The sequence below is a fragment of the Symphalangus syndactylus genome, chromosome 23 (assembly GCF_028878055.3).
Source record: "Symphalangus syndactylus isolate Jambi chromosome 23, NHGRI_mSymSyn1-v2.1_pri, whole genome shotgun sequence".
Taxonomy (NCBI): Eukaryota; Metazoa; Chordata; class Mammalia; order Primates; family Hylobatidae; genus Symphalangus; species Symphalangus syndactylus.
In genome coordinates this window covers 11,176,991-11,197,228 of record NC_072445.2, presented here as the reverse complement: position 1 = coordinate 11,197,228, position 20,238 = coordinate 11,176,991, and the positions used below count along the sequence as shown (strand labels likewise).

The window sequence follows — 20,238 nt, the reverse complement described above, 5'->3', positions numbered from 1 at the left end:
GGAATTCCTTCATCTGGGTGGGCTCCTTCTCTCCAAACTTTCAGGATGTGGGAAATATAAGATGAAAGAAGCTGCATTTCCAGCCTATCAGGTTACAGCGTGGAAAATGGAGAGGGAAAGAAGTAGGGGGTGGAGAGGGGGGCGGGAGAAGGCCTCCCCGAGAGGGGCCAGGGAAACCCAGTTTGAGAACTGGCTGGGGAGAGTGAGAAAGAAAGAGTGCTGGGGCGGTCAGATCACGTTTCACATCACATCAGAGCTGTGGAATTTCCTCTCTTCTAGGGGGAGCCCTGTGAAGATGAAGTTGGTTTAAGGTTAGTCGGTGATGAATAATAGCCCAAAGGCGACTGATGGAGGGTGTTACTAAGTGACTGGTGTTTACAAGCAAAGCTTTCGTGGTGGGGTTGGGAGGTGGGAGCGGGAGCCATCTTCAGTGTGAGTTGTTCACCAAGTTCTGTGACCCGAGAATGGAGTCCATGTATGGATTTTATTTGTGTCTGACCTCTGTGGTATGCAGAGTCCTGAACACTCGGGCTGAGAAGGGGAGCAAAAGAAATGGGAAGGTAATTAGAAAAGGCGGGAGAACCTCCAGCGTGGGTAAGGGATGCAGGGCCCTCCGGGCACAATCAGAGTTTCTGCTTTGTGTCTCTGGCGTCCCTGGGGCGGTCCTGGCAGGATCTGTTTCTGTTCTACTTAATCCACGTGCTCCACACCACTCAATTGTCACTGCCTGGCTCTCCGAGGACCTTACCTCCCCAGAGATCCGTTTGTTTTTTAAGTGTACCCAGGCGGCTGTCCCTCCTTATTTTCTGTTATGAGAAAGAAAGCTGCACCCTGGGTGTGAAACAGAAGTGTGAAACTTCTGCGAGGCCGGGTAAGTGGCTCCTGAGGCCAGGTACACCCTCCTTAGGGAAGAATAAAAACAGTGGAAGACCATTGGGGTCAAGTTTGGGCCTAAAATGAAATAAAGGACAATGGGAGGGAAAATGGAACCAAGCAACTGGGCTGGTGGTGGTGTGTTAGGAGAAAAAGAATGTTTATTAAACCCTGATACCAACCACAATCGGGCAATGTATTGTTCTAATATTACGACGAATAGAAAGTTATTAGATGGCATATAAATCATCACATACTACACATGACAAAAATATTGCTTGTTTTGAAAAAATTAGAATACAACAAAATACGCTTGTCACAAACCATAGCAAACTTCAGTTCATCTTTTTTCTCCTGTTTCAGAAAGCTGTTTAGGATTTTGCAGCATATCAGGGTCATCATTTTCAAACATTTATTAGTGCCATATTGTAGTCGCGTGAGAGGTTCAGTTAATAAAGATTTCTGGTTGATAGATGGCTAAAGCAAACAGACTTTTGCACTATCTTCTCTGAATTGCTACTGAGTTATTACAATACACTGAGTCCATATTTTATCACTTTACAAACCATACACTCACATTTTCCCCTCCTCCCTCCCTTTCCAAACACTACCACCTCGAACAGTTTTGAGAAAAATAAATAGAATATTTCCTCCTCTTTGCATTAACTCCTCACGGCTCCCTTTCCAACACGAGCTGTAGCCTTGAACCTTGCTGGACTCAACTCCATTGCCTAATCCTTGCTGGTTTTGACACCCACAGTCATTTTCTAAGACTGGCTTTTTTTTTTTTGCGAGGCCTATTAAATTTGGGATAGGTAATATATTTGAACTGGTCCTTCTGGATTTCTGAGTGGTTTCCTAAGAACAGGTAAGGGTAGTAACTTGAGTGGTATTTCCTGTGCGCCCAAGTGAAATAAGTCAACAGCATGTTTTTCTAAGTTGAAATGAAAATTAATTTTTTTTTTGAGATAGGGTTTTGCTCTGTCGCTCAGGCTAGAGTGCAGTGGTGAGATTATGGCTCACCTTGACCTTCCGGGCTCAAGCGATCCTCCCACCTCAGCCTCCTGAGTGGCTGGTACTATAGGTGCGCACCACCATGCCTGGTTAATTTTTTTTTTTTTTTGCGGGGGGGCGGGTATTTTTTGGAGAGATGAGGTTTTGCCATGTTGCCTAGGCTGGTCTCAAAGTCCCAGATTAAAGTGATCCACCCGCCTTGGCCTCCCAAAGTGCTGGGATTACAGGCGTGAGGCATTGCACGCGGTGGAAAATTATTATTATTATTTTTGAGACAGAGTCTCACTCTGTCGCCAGTCTGGAGTGCAGTGGCACGATCTTGGCTCACTGCGACCTCCAGTTCCCTGGTTCAAGTGATTCTCCCGCCTCAGCCTCCTAAGTAGCTGGGATTATACGCACTCACCATCACGCCCAGCTAATTTTTGTATTTTTAGTAGAGACGGGGTTTCACCATGTTGGCCAGGGTGGTCTCGATCTCCTGACCTCATGATCCACCCGCCTCAGCCTCCCAAAATGCTGGGATTACAGCTGTGAGCCACCGCACCTGGCTGGGAAAATTAATTTTTTTTTTTTTTTGAGACGGATTCTTTCTCTGTCCCCCAGGCTGGAGTGTAGTGGCGCGATCTCGGCTCACCACAACCTCCACCTCCTGGGTTCACGCCATTCTCCTGCCTCAGCCTCCCGAGTAGCTGGGACCACAGGCGCCCGCCAACACGCCCGGCTAATTTTTTGTATTTTTTAGTAGAGACGGGGTTTCACTGTGTTAGCCAGGATGGTCTCGATCTCCTGACCTCGTGATCCACCCGCCTCGGCCTCCCAAAGTGCTGGGATTACAGGCTTGAGCCACCGCGCCCGGCCCGGAAAATTAATTTTTGAAAGTCCTGTAGTCAGCCTAGTCCACTGTAGCCTGCTGTTGACCTTAGTATGGGAAGAGCTAAGGACTCAAATGTTAAAATTAGAACTGACTTTCAGCACTGGCCCTACCTACCAGCTGAGCACCTTATTTTTATTTAACGAACACTTATACAACATATACTAGGTACCAAGCACCGTTCTAAGCATTTTAGAAATATTTGCTTGGCTAATCCTCATAGTGGTGTTATTGTAATATAACACTATTATGAAGTATGTTGTTATTATCCTCATTTTACAGATGAAGAATCTGAGACGTAAAGTAATTTGCCAACCTATGAACCTGAGTTTCAGCCCACTGCCCTAGCATATCCCCAGTTGGCTGGAGGGATATAGCCCTGTTTTCACATCTACCTGCATGCAACTTTGAACAAGTCACTTGGCATTGCTAGGAGGCATATGAGGGGTATGAAACCGTAGGCAGCAGGGGAGACAGGGCCTTTACACACACGTGAAAAAGCAAAGAGCATGTATTTGGTACACTTTTAGGGAACGAGAGGAACAGGAGATTTCTTGGGCTGTTCCTCCCACCCCCATGCCTGCGTAGAGCAGCATGTTTGGCTTACTTTAATACCTTCTTATAATTCAATTCACAGCCTCTGCCTCGTACGATTTCCGTTTCCTTGAACTGCATCTAGACATGATTCTGGTCCCCACCAGCTTCTGACCTCATTACTCATTCTGTTTACAGCTTGGCCTCACCCTTCAGACTGCCCTGATTTCCCAGATAGGAATTTGGCTGCCCTCACTGACTATGATTCAGATTTTCGCCCCAGCCACATTGCACCAGGCCCTCCTGTGTCCACACCCCTCCGCTCAGGCTGGCACCCTGGGACCCTCACCTACTTCCCTCACTGAAACCCCTGTCAAGGATCGGGCAGGTCTCTATAAAATACATCCCACCACGGAGAGTTTGGGCAGGATTATGGAGGATCTTGAAGGAAACTTGGGAAACTTGAAGGATTTGGAGTTGGGGGATAACGTGATGAAGGGAGATAGATTAGAGGGAGTTAAGGCTGGAGGCAGGGGCCTCCACCAATGAGCTATTGCAGTGACACAAGTGACCCAAGGAAGGGCTGAGGGGGGTGCCCTGTGGAAATGGAAGTGAAGCGTGAATGGGAGACAGAAGATGAATCTCAGGACACTTGGTCGTTGCCTGGATTTGAGAGGAATGGGGTGAGGAGAGTCACACGCCGTGATTCTCCAAGGTTCCCATATGAAGCATCTGGGAAGCCGATGACTCAAGGACAGGACCAGGGTGCTTGTGAGGCAGTGGAAGAACCTGGCCTCGTGCCTGGCAATCGGGAATAGGCTCAACAAATGTTTACAGAAGGAGGTATATTTATATGAAATCTCTAGATCTTGTCATTAAAATGTTAATGCCTGGCCGGGCACTGTGGCTCACGCCTGTAATCCCAGCACTTTGGGAGGCTGAGACAGGACGATTGCTTGAGCTGGGGAAGATTGAGGCTACAGTGAGCCGGGATCCTGCCACTGCACTCCAGCCTGGGTGACAGAGTGAGGCCCTGTCTTGAAAAAATAAAAATAAATAACATGGGTCTTTTGGGTTTAGGTTTTTTTTGAGACAGGATATGGCTCTGTCATCCAGGCTGGAGTGCAATGGCACAATCTCAGCCCACTGTAGCCTCAACCTCCTAGGGTCAAGCCATGTTCTCTCCTCAGATTCAGTAGCTGGGACTATAGGTGCGCCATACCATGCCCGGCTAATATTTCTATTTTTGTAGAGACAGGGTTTTGCCATGTTGGCCAGGCTGGTCTCGAACTCCTGAACTCAAGCCATCTGCCTGCCTTGGCCTCCCAAAGTGCTGGGTTATAGGCGTGAGCCACCACGCCCTGCCCCACAAAAATAAATAAAATAAAATAAAATAGGCTGGGCGTGATGGCTCACGCCTGTAATCCCAGCACTTTGGGAGGATGAGGTGGGTGGATCACTTGAGGTCAGGAATTCAAGACCAGCCTAATCAATATGGTGAAACCCTGTCTCTACTAAAAATACAAAAATTAGCCAGGCGTGGTGGTGCATGCCTGTAATCCCAGCTATTCAGGAGGCTGAGGCAGGAGAATTGCATGAACCCAGGAGATGGAGGTTGCAGTGAGCCAACATCACGCCACTGCACTCCAACCTGGGTGACAAAGCAAGACTCCATCTCAAAATAAGCAAATAAATAAAATATTAATGTCCCATGGAAGGATAAAACCAAGAGCCACAGTCAGCCTTGTACACCTTTGTACACCTTTCTTTTTAAGAGAAAGAAGACCCGGGGGAAACCCAGGAATGAGGTTTGGGAGGCCCGCCTCGGCCTCCCAAAACGCTGGGATTACAGGCATGAGCCACCGCACCCGGCCTCCATGTACCTTTTTCTTTTCTTCTTCTTTTTTTTTTTTTTTTTTAAGACAGAGTCTCGCTCTGTCCCCCAGGCTGGAGTGCAGTGGCGCGATCTCAGCTCACTGCAACCGCCGCTCCCGGGTTCATGCCATTCTCCTGCCTCAGCCTCCGGAGTAGCTGGGACTACAGGCGCCTGCCACCACGCCTGGCTATTTTTTTTTTTGTATTTTTAGTAGACATGGGGTTTCACCATGTTGGCCAGGATGGTCTTGATCCCCTGACCTCGTGATCCGCCCGCCTCGCCTCCGAAAGTGCTGGGATTACAGGCGTGAGCCACTGCGCCCGGCAGTGCTACTTTTTTCTTTTCACCTCTCTTATCTCCCTAGCAATTTAGGCCAGAACAGGAAAGAGTCCCCCGAAGAGAGAAAAATTCTTAAAAGTAATTGAAAAAAAATGTTTTTGTGTTCATGTTTGACCATGCATATATATATATTTTTGGATACACAGTCTTTTTTTTTTTTTCCCAGGCAGAGTCTTGTTCTGTTGCCCAGGCTGGAGTGCAGTGGCGCGATCTTGGCTAACTACAACCTCTGCCTCCTGGGTTCAAGCGATTCTCCTGCCTCAGCCTCCCGAGCAGCTGGGATTATAGGCTCCTGCCACCGCGCCCGGCTAATTTTTGTATTTTTAGTAGAGACGGGGTTTCACCATGTTGGCCAGGCTGGTCTTGAACTCCTGACCTCGTGATCTGCCCTCCTTAGCCTCCCAAAGTGTTGGGATTACAGGCATGAGCCACTGCACCTGGCCCAGATCAAGTTTTGATCGATGGAGATAATAGTCCCAGCAGCCACCGTGTATTTTTCCACTGCTAGGTGCTGTGTTGATGGCCTTGTATTCATTCTCATTGAGTCCTCTCAGTGACTGTCTGTTACATATGCCCATCCCTATTGGACAGATGAGGAAATTAAGACTCAGGGATTAAGTGACTTGCCCAGCAGTAGTTGCATGTTGATTCTTTTTATTTTATTCTATTTTTTTTATCTTGTCTGATTCCAAGCTGACATTTATTGAGCACTTACTACTGCCAGGATATGTACCAGTGCTTCACAATGGGTCCTCAGGACCACACTATGTGAGATAAGTATTCTTATTGTCCTCATTTTTCAGGTCAGGAAGCAGGCTCAGACAGGCTTAACTTGCAAATATCACACTACTAGGAAGTGGCAGAACCAAGCTGTGACCCCAGGCAGTGGGATTCCTAGCTTTTGACCACTGCATTTAGTCATTAAAAAACCCAAGACAACCTCTCTATGATTTAGTGTTACTCCTGAAGTGATCCCAGGGAAGGACCCTCAGGACACGTTAGATAAGACTCCAGGGTTTGCTCTGACTGTCTACAGAAGGGAGAGCTGGGGAGGATACGGCTGGGAGGTTGAATCTGTTAATATCTGCACAGAGGAGGGCAGAAGCAGCTAAGCGGTGTTCGTACTGCTCTGTGCGTGCCCTGGAAATGCAAGCAGCCCTCAGCTTCTGTGGCTGGCCTGGATGGCTGGCAGCAAGCCTGCAGGAGGGAAGCCCCATCTCAGGGAGGGGCAGCCAGACCCTCCGGCAGTGGCTTCCCCCTCGCTGACCTTTAGCTGGAGCTGATGAATTGGCAGCAACTGTGTGACATCAGGGAGACATTTTCTTCTTTGTGAGCTCAGAGCTTCCATTTAAAAATTCCTCAGTCACAAGACAGAGGCTGCAGAAGCCCGGGCAACACTTGTGGTGGCAGCAGGTGATGTGCACTTGCTCCAAGTCCTCCAGAAGTCTGCGTAATCCCCGGGATTCCGGGCGGCCGCTGGGATGGCCATGTAAGGTGCGGTTGTTGGCCTTATTTATCCCTGTGGTGCTGCCAGCTCTTAGAAGCCCTGCAAGGAAGGGATCATCGGGGAGTGGTGGGGAGGGCTGGTCCCATCAGCTGGCGCCTGGGAGTCACCAGCTTCCTCCAGCAGTTTCCTCTGCCTGGCCCCTCTCTCCCTTCTTGTCTTTACCCCTGGTGAAAACCAGCACTCAATTTAAAATTAAGTGAGCTCAAAAGTTATCCAAACATGTTTGTCTTGACTTTTGTATGTGGGGCAGGTGGAGGGAAGAGAGGCTGCAGTGAGTCAAGATCGCGCCACTGCACTCCAGCCCGGGTGACAGAGCAAGACTCCATCTCTCTCTCTCTCTGTCTCTCTCTCTCTCACACACACACACACACACACACACACACACACACACACACACACTGTTTTCCCTAAACTAGACGGTGGCAGAAGGAACCATTATTTTATTACAGCAAAGGGCAGAGTTGAAAAGGAAATTAGATCTCTAAATACTCCAAGCCCCTCATTTTACAGAGGAGAAAACTTCCAGCTCAGAGAGGGGAAGTGACTTGCCCAAGGTCTCACCACAAGTTAGTGGCAGAGGCAAGACCAGAACAGATTACCTTGGGCAGGTTGGCTTTTCTCTCTGAGCTTCGTTCCTTCATTGATAAAGTGACACGGTGGGGTTTGATGATGCACAAAATTTATCTCCAGATCTCAAAATACAGAATCATAATTGAGTGACTCTCTCAGGCTCCCTGGGGGATCCTAGAGGATCCAGGAGAGCAGAGCCCTGGAGAGGGCAGGATATATGGTAAAGAAGGTGGGGACTGTTTGATGAACAAGTAGCTCCAGGATCTTGGGACAGATGATTCATTACCTTGGCTAGCTGCCTCTTCACCTCAGTCTCTTCCCCTGCCCTTGCCCTTGGAGAAAAGCATTCATCCCAGAACAGCCATCTTCCCCCTTTTCTCTTCTTCCTAACCCACAGATGTACATATTCCCTGATTATTTACCAGGCCACTATTACTCTAGCTTATATATTTATAGCTTTCCGGTAACACTCATCTAGGAATCACTCAGCGTGCCAGGTACTAAGTACTTTACATTATCACATTTAATCCTCCTGCCTCCATCCTCTGAGTTAGACTATATTATCCTCAGTATGTAGATAAAGAAACCCAGGCTAGGTTGATTGCTGTGGCTTACACCAATAATCTCAGCAATTTAGGAGGCCAAAGCCAGACGATCGCTTGAACCTAGGAGTTTGAGGTCAGTCTGAGTAACATAGTGAAAGCTTGTCTCTATAAAAAAGAAAGAAAAGAAACTGAGGCTCAGAGACTTACATATTTGCATGTTCTTATAGTTGATAAGTGGGGAATCCCTAAAGTGACCCAAATTTGGCTGGAGACTAAGGGCTAGTTTTTTTTATTTATTTATCCTTATTTTAAGATGGGGTCTTGCTACTTTGCCCGGGCTGGAACTCCTGAACTCAAGCGATCCTCCCTCCTCAGCCTCCTCATGATGCCATCACGCCTGGCGCTGAGCTCTGGTTCCTTTTTTTGTGTGTGGGAGACAGAGTCTCACTTTGTTGCCCAGGCTGGAGTGCAGGGACGTGATCTCAGCTCACTGCAGTCTCAACCTCCTGGGCTCAAGCGATCCTCTTGCCTTAGCCTCCAGAGTAGCTGGGACTACAGGAACGCACCACCACAGCAGGCTAATTTTTTGATTTTTTTTTTGTAGTAATGAGGTCTTGCCATATTGCCCAGACTGGTCTTGAACTCCTGAGCTCAAGAAATCCTCCTGCCTCAGTCTCCCAAAGTGCTGGGATTACAGGTGTGAGCCACCACACACCTAGTTCTTTTTTCATTTTTTTTTGAGATGGAGTCTCGCTCTGTCCCCCACGCTGGAGTGCAATGGCATGATCTCGGCTCACTGAGACCTCTGCCTCCCAGGTTCAAGTGATTTTCCCTGCCTCAGCTTCCCGAGTAGCTGGGATTACAGACGCATCCGCCACCAGGCCCAGCTAATTTTTTTGTATTTTTAGTAGAGAGGGGTTTCAACATGTTGGCCAGGCTGGTCTTGAACTTCTGACCTCAGGTGATCCACCCACCTTGGCCTCCCAAAGTGCTGGGATTACAGGTGTGAGCCACTGCTCATGGCCTAGCTCTAGTTCTTTTTTTTTTTTTTTTTTTTTTTTGAGACGGAGTCTCGCTCTTTCACCCAGGCTGGAGTGCAGTGGCGCGATCTCGGCTCACTGCAGGCTCCGCCCCCCGGGGTTCACGCCATTCTCCTGCCTCAGCCTCCCGCGTAGCTGGGACTACAGGCCCCTGCCACCTCGCCTGGCTAGTTTTTTGTATTTTTAGTAGAGACGGGGTTTCACTGTGTTAGCCAGGATGGTCTCGATCTCCTGACCTCGTGATCCGCCCGCCTCGGCCTCCCAAAGTGCTGGGATTACAGGCGTGAGCCACCGCACCCAGCCATAGCTCTAGTTCTTAACCACTGCCCTGGATTACGTCTCTGGCAGCCCTGAAGCTCTGGCTATGGTCTATTAGTTGGGTTGGATGTAGTAGGTGCTAATGAGACTGTGAGGGCCCAGTGTATTTGTCCTAACTCGAGGCCAGAGACTGCACCCTTGAATGTGACCCCTTATCTCACAATGAATATGCAGGATTGGGGCTCAGCATAGGGAAAAGAAGGGGGATCCTTTGTGTCTTTCGTGACTACTGGACAAAATTTGAAGCGATCAGGTATCATTTTGTTATGCTGAGTTTTCTAGTAGCTAAAGAGGATACAAGCCCACCAAGTTGTTAACATTGACACACTACATTATACAGATCTGTTTGCAGACACCTCCTAGTGCAGCAGTTTAAATACTGTCCTATAACTGAATTCTGTAGTTTTGGCCCTAAAGTATCTTTGGGCTACCCTGAGTCATGCTCTCGTGGCACCTCCAGCTGGTCAGCAAGTCACACAAAGTGGCGTGGAGATAGTAGCTGAAAATGCAATCATACCCTGTTTTTGTAGATTCCAGGGATCTGCCAGCAAAGACAATTCTCGAAGAGGTGCCATCAAAGGTCTGAGGGTTGAGAGGCCAGGTGGGTGGGGCTTGGTGTGAAGCCATATGCAGGTATCCTCAGGGACAAGCCATTCCTTTGTTCATTCCTTCCATATTCTCTTACTGAGCACCCACAAAGGCAGGTTAGACCCAAGACTATGTTGGACCCTGAAAATTCTGAAACTATGTTAATATGCTATCAACATATAAGCAAACTATTATTATACAATGTGAGACTTGCTATCTTAGAGCTATGAGCCCTTGGTGGAGGGAGGAATTAATTTTGCTGGGCCAGGGGTTTGTTTTTTTTTTTTTTTTTTTTTGACGGAGTCTTGCTCTGTCGCCCAGGCTGGAGTGCAGTGGCACGATCTTGGCTCACTGCAAGCTCTGCCTCCCGGGTTCACGCCATTCTCCTGCCTCAGCCTCCCAAGTAGCTGGGACTACAGGCGCCCGCTACCACGCCCGGCTATTTTTTTTGTATTTTTAGTAGAGACGGGGTTTCACCGTGTTAGCCAGGATGGTCTCGATCTCCTGACCTCGTGATCCGCCAGCCTCAGCCTCCCAAAGTGCTGGGATTACAGGCTTGAGCCACCGCGCCCGGCTAAGGGCCAGGGGTTAAGTGCTGGTCTGGGAAGGCCTCCCTGGGAAGGTGTCCTTTGAGCTGAGCATGGAGATAAGAGAAGGAGGGGAGAGTACATTCCAAACCCAGACAGGAGCTAGAGCAAAGGTACAAAGGCCTGCGTGACCACAGCCTGATCAGGGAATCTGGAGTCCAGCATGTTCTACAGAGAGCTGGCTTGTCTTTTTACGCAAAGAACTTTTGCAGGTATCAGTCTATATCATCATTATCGTCAAAGCTTACATTTATAGAATTGATTCTGTGCCAGACACTGCAAAGTGCTTTACTCACATCTCCTTTTATTTTTATTATTTATTTATTTATTTTTTGAGATGGAGTCTCACACTATTGCCTGGGCTGGAGTGCAATGGCACGATCTTGGCTCACTGCAACCCCTGCCTCCCAGGTTCAAGCGATTCTCCTGCCTCAGCCTCCCAAGTAGCTGGGATTACAGGTGCCCCACCACACCAAGCTAATTTTTGTATTTTTGGTGGAGACGGGGTTTTGCCATGTTGGCCAGGCTGGTCTCGAACTCCTGACCTCAAGTGCTCCACCTGCCTCAGCCTCCCAAAATGCTGGGATTATAGGCGTCAGCCATCGCACCTGGCCAGAGGGTGGTCTTTTAAATATGGGGAGGACATGCAGTGGGGATGTTAGGATTGAAAGTTAATCAGATTTAGATTTGGAGGGCTGTAAATGCCAGACTGGAGAGATTGAACTTCATTTTGTCATGGTATAAAGAAAAATGGAGGGGAAAGGAATGTCTGTTCTGCCTGGGCACTGAACTAGCACACACCTTATCACATTCAGCCTTGGTGAGCAATGAAGATTTTGAACACAGCACAGATATATCTGAAGAAGGTGAACTGTATGGGATGCTGGGTGAATGGAAGTGAAGGAGTTTACAAGTGGGGTTCCAGTTTGTAAGTTATGTGAAAATCCACTGGTGAAGAGTAGAGAGTTAGAGCCTAAATTACAGTGATGACAATGGAATAAAAAGGGAATATTTAATTTTATCTATTTTTGTTTTGTTTTGTCTTTTAGAGACAAGATTTCAGTATGTCGCCCAGGCTAGTCTCAAACTCCTTGCCTCAAGCAATCCTCCCACCTCAGCCTCCCAAAGCACTGGGATCACAGGCATGAGCCACCGTGGCCAGCCCTGGCCCTGGGACATTTTATATAAATATGCTAATATGTGATACATGTCTTTTTACGGTGAAATTATTCTTAAGGTTTTTGGAGAGAAAATGTATAAAGGCTTTAACTATATAAAGTATGTGTGATTTTAATACAATTAATGTAGTTACACTGAATTGAACCGACAAATATCTTTTTAAACATAAACTCTGGTTCATCAGTTTTCCACATTTGATTTTTGGATATTAGTTTTTTTGTTTTGTTTTGTTTTGTCTTTTTTACTATGGACCTCACTTGGACAGTTACAACACATTCTCTTGCAAATATTTTCAGCCAGAATGCCACTTGTTGCCTGTACCCGAATGAAACTCAGATATGTGGAAGCTTGAATTGGAGCCTAAACTTAGCCCCCTACTGACTTGGAGAAGAATCTAAACTTGGCAAAATGCCCCCATCTCTCTTTAGGCAACGGTCTAAAAAGTAGCTCCCTAGCCCCCACCCCCAACTAATGAACTATATCTAATAGCCTCCCTTTAGAGTCCTTTGAGAAAGAGATGGCGTTTGTTTTTGACCTCATTATCCATTTCAGCCTGTCCTTGATGAAAATAATCACCCCTTAGGCAGGTACATTCCTCACATTCCTCTCCCTGTTAGCTGCTAAGACGTCGTTAACCCCAGTGGCCATGGGAAAACGCCGCTGTCTGCTTCAGAGAGTCTAAGGGGAGTGGGTCCAAGATAACAAGAGGTGAAGAGGTCGGAGTGGGAGCCCCTTTCATCTTTTCAGGCTGTTTCCAACCCAGACAAAGGATTCTGCCCAGGGGTGCAAAGCCCACGCGGCTTTATTTTATGGTCTGGCCCTGAAAGGGGGCTGGGAGGGCCGTGTCTTATCTGGATATTGTTCTGGAGGCGAATGCCGGGCTCCAGGGAAGCCCTCGACTCCTAGGGGAATGCTAAGTGGAAGGAAGGGCCAGCAGCCCCCACTTGGGCGGAAGAGACCACCCAGCTACTCAGAGGAGGATGTGAAGGGCTTGAATGGAATGAGCTGCCCTGCAGGATTTATCATTCAGACAGTGAGATTAAGGGTGTGAGACTGTTTAGCTGCTTCAGATCAGGGTAGCTCTTGGATTTGCCGCGAAAGAGAGAAAGGAAGGGGGCAAGTGGCGGGGGGAAGGGAGGCCGGGTGGTGTGGAGATGGACGGGAGGCAAAAGGACAATTTGGAAATCCGCGGGGGAGGGGGAAGATCCGGATTTCCTCCCATCTTGCCGCTAACCTGCTTTACACTTTGAGCAAGTCATTTCTTCCTTTTGCAAAATGAAAGGATTGGAAGGATACCAGAAGGTGCCTCAAGGGGCTGCCTTGGACTAAGGGGAGGGGAAGTCTTGTGCTGCTCCACCTCCACCCCCATACACTTTCCCCTAACTTGCCTCATTGACTGTGTTTTATCAGAAAAGCAACACACCCGTCGGCCGGGCGCGGTGGCTCACGCCTGTAATCCCAGCACTTTGGGAGGCCGAGGCGGGCGGATCACAAGATCAGGAGATCGAGACCATCCTGGCTAACACAGTGAAACTCCGTCTCTACTAAAAATACAAAAAATGAGCCGGGCGTGGTAGCGGGCACCTGTAGTCCCAGCTACTCGGGAGACTGAGGCAGGAGAATGGTGTGAACCCGGGAGGCGGAGCTTGCAGTGAGCCGAGGTCGCGCCACTGCACTCCAGCCTGGGCGACAGAGCAAGACTCCATCTCAAAAAAAAAAAGCGAAAGCATAACACATTTCATTGTTTATTTATTTATAGAGACGGGGGTCTTGCTATGTTGCCCAGGCTGGAGTGCAGTGGCAATTCACAGGCTCAATGACAGCTTTCTACAGCCTTGAACTCTTGGGCTCAAGTGATCCTCCTGCCTCAGCCTCCTGGAGAGCTGGGCCTGGCAACAAACTTATTTATTTACTTATTTTTTTTTTTTCTAGAGGCTGGGGTCTTGCTCTGCCCCAGGCTGGAGTGCAGTGGCACCATCATAGCTCACTGCTGCCTCGATTTCCTAGGCTGAAGCGATCCTCCCACCTCAGCCTGCCTAGTAGCTGGGACTACAGGCACGCACGTGCCACCATGGCCGACTTATTTTTAAATTTTTTGTAGAGACAGGGTCTCGCCATTTTGCCCCGGCTGGTCTCGAATGCCTGGGCTCAGGCGATCCTCCCGCCTTGGCCTCCCAAAGTGTTGGGATTATAGGCGTGAGCCACTGCACCTGGCCCAACAAATTCGTTTAATCCAAGTTTTGCTTGATGTAGGAGCCTTCAGAAATGAAGGCCCAAAGACCCAGGGAAAATGGTCTGTTGTTTTGCTTAGGTTGGGTGAAGAATGGACAGCTGTGTAGAAATGGGATTGGACAAAACGGGATGATCTAGTGGTAACAGACTGAGAGGGAGGCCCAGCAAGGCCTTCTGTGCAGATTCGCCTTGGTCTCCCTGTGTAGCATTCCTTCCTCCAGGGTCTGGGGCAGGACCTTCTGGAATGAGGGTCTTCAAGGGAGAATAGAGGCTAGGCGCCGTGGCTCACGCCAGTAATCTTAGAACTTTGGGAGGCCGAGGCGGGCGGATCACTTAAGGTCAGGTGTTAGAGACTAGCCTGGCCAACATGGTGAAACCCCATCTGTACCAAAAATATAAAAATTAGTCGAGCTTGATGGTGTGCGCCTGTAATCCCAGCTACTTGGAGGTTGAGGCAGGAGAATTGCTTGAACCCAGGAGGCGGAGGTTGCAGTGAGCCAAGATCGCGATGCTGCAATCCAGCCTGGGCGACAGAGGAGACCCTGTCTCAAGAAAAATAAAAGAAGGAAGAAGGGAGAGAGTGACCTTTTTAGGTTTTAGGGCTTGCTATGGGGGAGAGGGATTCTAGTTTCCTTTCTTTCCCCTCTCCTCCCCTCCCCTCCCGCTCCGCTCTCCTCCCCTCCCCTCCCCTCCCCTCCCCTCCTTTTCTTTTCTTTTCTTTTTTTTTTTTTTTTTATAGGCGAAGTCTTACTCTGTCACCCAGGCTGCAGTGCAGCGGCACCATCTCAGCTCGCTGCAACCTCCACTTCCCAGGTTCAAGCAATTCTGCCTCAGGCTCCCAAGTAGCTAGGATTACAGGCACCCGCCACTACGCCCAGCTAATTTTTGTATTTTTAATAGAGACGGGGTTTCACCATGTTACCCTGTTGGCCAGTCTGGTCTCGAACTCCTGGCCTCAAGTAATCCACCTGGCTCGGCCTCCCAAAATGCTGGGATTACAAGCCTGAGCCACCATGCCCAGCCTTGGGATTCTAGTTTCTATAACCAGCTTGGGGAAGGGGAATTTTGTTTTCTAGGACTTCGGGTGGAAGAAGGAAGGGTGAGAAACAGGAGGGCAGGAGGTCAGAGAGAACTGACTTCTGAGGCTGCTTTGGAGGCCTTCCAGCCTCCTTTAGTTCATGCCAAAGTGCCATACTTTGTTTGGGGTGTTGTTTCAAAGCACCAGCAGCATCTCCTTGTCCCTGCGGATTGTCCCCCATCCGCCTGAACCCTGCTGGGTGCTCCAGGAGGCTGCTGTGTACTGCTTCCCTGTCCTCCCCTGGCTTCTGGTTGGGTTTGAGGGATATTCCTTCACCTTCTTCCTCCCAGATCACCGAAGACTAACAGAGTCCCTCCTCAAAGCCTGCAGCTCCTGTCTGGGGGTCCTTGGACCCTCTCCAGGTAGTTCTCCCCTCATGTTCCAGTAGGGCCCCCCTTCCCCCTTGACACCTGGCCTAGCCATGGAAACAGCACCCCTCTGCTCTGTGGCTTTTCCAGAGCCGCCCACACCTTTGTAAATAGCCCCTTTATTAGACCCTTCTCAATTTTCCCAATTTTGAGCGTGCCATCTGTTTCCTGCAGGGACTCTGACTGTCACAGGATATGTATCATTGGTATTTTCCACATTACCACATGTAATCTGTGTGGACCATAGCTGCATAGCATTGTGTTGGGCATATATACCATAATTCAGTTAACCATTCCCTTATGGGTCCACATTCAATTGGCCTCATTTTTTTCTGTATGAAAACCTCAGTGAAATACTCCTTGCCTGAACTTTCTTTCCTGTCTGGGTTTAAGTTCACAGTAGGTGATTGGTCCTTTCTACAGGTGTGTTTTCAGCTGTGATCCTTTGCTGCCCTCAGGAAACTTACCAGTTGACAGGACAAAATTGAGAAACATTGTTAGAGCAACAATGGAGTACAACTACATGAGATGAGCCAGGCCAGTGGCTCATGCCTGTAATCCCAGCACTTTGGGAGGCTGAGGCAGGCGGATCACTTGAGGTCAGGAGTTCGAGACCAGCCTGGCCAACATGGTGAAACCCCCTCTCCATTAAAAATATGAAAATTAGCAGGGCGTGGTGGCACACACCTATAGTCCCAGCTACTTGGGAGGCCAAAGCAGGAGAATTGCTTGAACCTGGTAGGCGGTGGTTGCAGGGAGCTGAGATTGTGCCACTGCACTCCAGCCTGGGCAACAGAGCAAGACTCCGTCAAAAAAAAAAAAAAAAAAGGAAGGAAGGAAGGAAGGAAAGAAGGAAGGAAAGAAAGGAAAGAAAGAGGCCGGGCATGGTGGCTCGTGCTCATGCCTGTAATCCCAGCACTTTGGGATGCTGAGATGGGCGGATCACAAGACCAGGAGATCAAAGCCATCCTGGCCAACGTGGTGAAACCTTGTCTCTACTAAAAATACAAAAATATTATCCAGGTGTGGTAACACGCGCCTGTAGTCCCAGCTACTCGGGAGGCTGAGGCAGAAGAATTGCTTGAACCTGCTAGGCGGAGGCTGCAGTGAGCCAAGATCGCGCCACTGCACTCCAGCCTGGGCGACAGAGCGAGACTCTGCCTCAAAAAAAAAAAAAAAAAAAAAGAAGAAGAAGAAAGAAAGAAAGAGAGAGAGAGAAAAAAAGAAAGAAATCAATTCAAAGATAGATGAGAAATGGTTGGTTGGAAAGAGCCTTGCTGGCTGTCTGCACTGTTTCAAGACAGAGCTGTCTAAAGTGGCATTTATCACTGTGGCTAATTTATTTACCAGAGTCCAAGAATTGGACCCTTGCCTGATTTTGTCTGATTTTTGTCTGGTTTTGTTTGATTCGTATATAAAATAAGAATGCCAATTGTTTCGTTCACGAGTAGAAAAAATAATGTCTATTCTAATGTTATGTGGACCTGAATCTTTGCGTCAAGTAGAAGCCCAGTGATAACAGGAACATTGTTTGGGGAAGCTCAGTTTCATTGCAAGGAATGGTCAGATGATTGAAAGATTTAAGGACATCAAGCTTTACAGGCAGACTCAGCCATCTCCACAGTAGGGATTGCCTTGCCCATCTTATGGGATGCTAATAAATATTCCAAGCCTGTTGGCCAAAACTCCCTTCTCTACGCTCTGGACAGTGCTCTATAAGCACTGTCACCTGGAGTAACTCCACCTTTTCCCAGCCTTTGACCCTGCATTTAAAGGATGCTTTGCAACTTTCATCTGCATGAGAATCACCTGGGGATCTTGCTAAATGCAGATTCTGATACTATGGATCTGAGTGGGGCCTGAGATCCTACTTTATTTTTATTTTTAGAGACAGGGTCTCACTGTTTTGCCCATGCTGGAGTGCAGTAGCACAATCATAGCTTACTGCAGCCTTGAACTCCTGTGCTTAAGTGATCCTCTTGCCTCAGCCTCTCGAGTAACTAGGACTACAGGTGCATGCCACCATACCTGGCTTTTTTCTTTTTTTTTTCTTTTTTTTTTTTTTTGAGACAGAGTTTCGGTCTTGTTGCCCAGGCTGGAGTGCAATGCTGTGATCTCGGCCCACTGCAACCTCTGCCTTCCGGGTTCAAGCGATTCCCCTGCCTCAGCCTCCCATGTAGCTGGGATTACAGGCATGTGCCACCACACCCGGCTAATTTTTATTTTCAGTAGAGACAGAGTTTCTCCATGTTGGTCAGGCTGGTCTCAAACTCTCAACCTCAGGTGATCTGCCCACCTTGGCCTCCCAAAGTGCTGGGATTACAGACGTGAGCCACTGCACCCAGCAAGAGCCTGCATTCTAAATATGCCTCAGCAGATGCCAAAATGTGTTCAAGCAATATGCAATGGAGTCTTCTGGAGCTGCTGAGTCTCTTTAAAGCAATGTTTATCTCTGCTCTAATCTCCATGAGGTGGTTGCTTTACAATTTATTAGGGTGGTGCAAAAGTAATGTTGGTTTTTGCTACCCCTTTTACTTTAGCACCAACGCAATAATACTCAGGTGGGAAATTTTCTGTTTTAGTTTCTGGTTGAGGAGTCACCTGGGTGAGAGGGGACCTTTGCAGTAGTTCCCTAATGCAGCAGGAGAGAGATCCCTGAGGAGGTGCGAGCTTCACCTGGAGTTGAAGGCCTGGGGGTCCCACTTTTATGCTATCTCCCCATGCCCAGGAGCTACAGACCAACCACTCACCCTGCCTTTTTTTTTTTTTTTTTTTGAGACGGAGTCTCGCTCTGTCGCCCAGGCTGGAGTGCAGTGGCGCAATCTCGGCTCACTGCAACCTCTGCCTCCCGGGTTCAAGCAATTCTTCTGCCTTAGCCTCCCGAGTAGTTGGGATTACAGGCCCGGGCCACCACGCCGGGCTAATTTTGGTATTTTTACTAGAGACGGGGTTTCACTATGCTGGCCAGGCTGGTCTCAACCTCCTGACCTCAGGTGATCCACCCACCTCGGCCTCCCAAAGTGCTGGGATTACAGGCTTGAGCCACCGTGCCCTGCCTCACCCTGCACTTTTACCTAAAACTGGAAAACTCAGCTTATCTGAAATCTTTGTTTCCTCTTTCTGCAGAGGAAGAAAAACAAAACCTATATAAGTGTTTGTGAAATGACTTAGCTTGAGCCTTCAAAGTCAGCCCCTCCATGACTTTAAATGAATAATTGAGTAGACTATAGATGGAGGAATTAATCACCACCATATTACTAAAGTTGTCTTACATTTTAAAAACACTTGACAGTTTTCAGAGCATCTGAACATCTACAATCTTTTAGATCTTTTCAACAACCCTGGAAGGCAGAGCAGGCATTATTATCCCCTTATGATCCCCATTTACTAGATAAAACTGAGCCTCAGAGAGAGGGCAAATGACATATCCAGGCTCAACTAGCTACTAGGGGGTAAAGTTTGGATCAAAGCTTTTTTTTTTTTTTGAGACGGAATCTCGCTCTGTCGCCAGGCTGGAGTGCAGTGGCGCAATCTCAGCTCAGTGCAACCTTTGCCTCCTGGGTTCAAGCAATTCTTCTGCCTCAGCCTCTTGAGTAGCTGGGACTACAGGCGTGCACCACCACGCCCCCCAAAAATAATTTTTTTTTTTTTTTTTTTTTTTTTTTTTTTTTTTTTTGAGACGGAGTCTTTCTCTGTCCCCCAGGCTGGAGTGCAGTGGCGCGATCTCGGCTCACCACAACCTCCACCTCCTGGGTTCACGCCATTCTCCTGCCTCAGCCTCCCGAGTAGCTGGGACCACAGGCGCCCGCCAACACGCCTGGCTAATTTTTTGTATTTTTTAGTAGAGACGGGGTTTCACTGTGTTAGCCAGGATGGTCTCGATCTCCTGACCTCGTGATCCACCCGCCTCGGCCTCCCAAAGTGCTGGGATTACAGGCTTGAGCCACCGCGCCCGGCCAATTTTTTTTTTTTTTTTCTGAGACAGAGTCTCACTCTGTCGCTCAGGCTGGAGTGCAGTGGTGTGATCTTGGCTCACTGCAACCTCCACCTACCAGGTTCAAGTTATTCCCCCACCTCACCTTCCCCAGTAGCTGGGACTACAGGCAAGCACAACCACGCCCGGCTAATTTTTGTATTTTTAGTAAAGACGAGGCTTCACTATGTTGGCCAGGCTGGTCTCGAACTCCTGACCTCAGGTGATCCGCCCACCTCGGCCTCTCAAAGTGCTGGTATTACAGGTATGAGTCACTGTACCGGGTCCAATTTTTATATTTTTAATAGAGACAGGGTTTTACCATGTTGGCCAGGATGGTCTTGAACTCCTGACCTCGTGATCTGCCCGCCTCAGCCTCCTAAAGTGTTGATATTACAAGCGTCAGCCACCGTGCCTGGCTGGTTCAAAGCTTTTCTTTGTGTATTTATTTATGTTTTTTTTTTTTTTTCAGACGGAGTCTTTCTGTGTTACCCAGGCTGGAGTGCAGTGGCTCGATCTTGGCTTACCACAACTTCTGCCTCCCAGGTTCAAACGATTCTCCTGCCTTAGCCTCCCAAGTAGCTGGGACTACAGGTGCACGTGCCACCACACCGGGTTAATTTTCGTATTTTTTAGTGGAGACAGGGTTTCACTATGTTGGTCAGGCTGGTCTCAAACTCCTGACCTCAGGTAATCTGCCTGCCTCAGCCTCCCAAAGTGCTGGGATTACAGGTGTGAGCCACCAT

The 20,238-nt window shown here is 48.4% G+C and overlaps 1 long non-coding RNA gene across 1 annotated transcript; it reads left to right on the top strand.

The window, feature by feature from the left end:
• Positions 1 to 212: 212 nt before the first annotated feature.
• LOC129473086 (uncharacterized) lies at positions 213 to 11,941 on the top strand. Its single transcript, XR_008654201.2, has 3 exons — positions 213 to 311; positions 11,478 to 11,590; positions 11,712 to 11,941. It is a non-coding gene; the product is annotated as an uncharacterized lncRNA (long non-coding RNA).
• Positions 11,942 to 20,238: the final 8,297 nt, after the last annotated feature.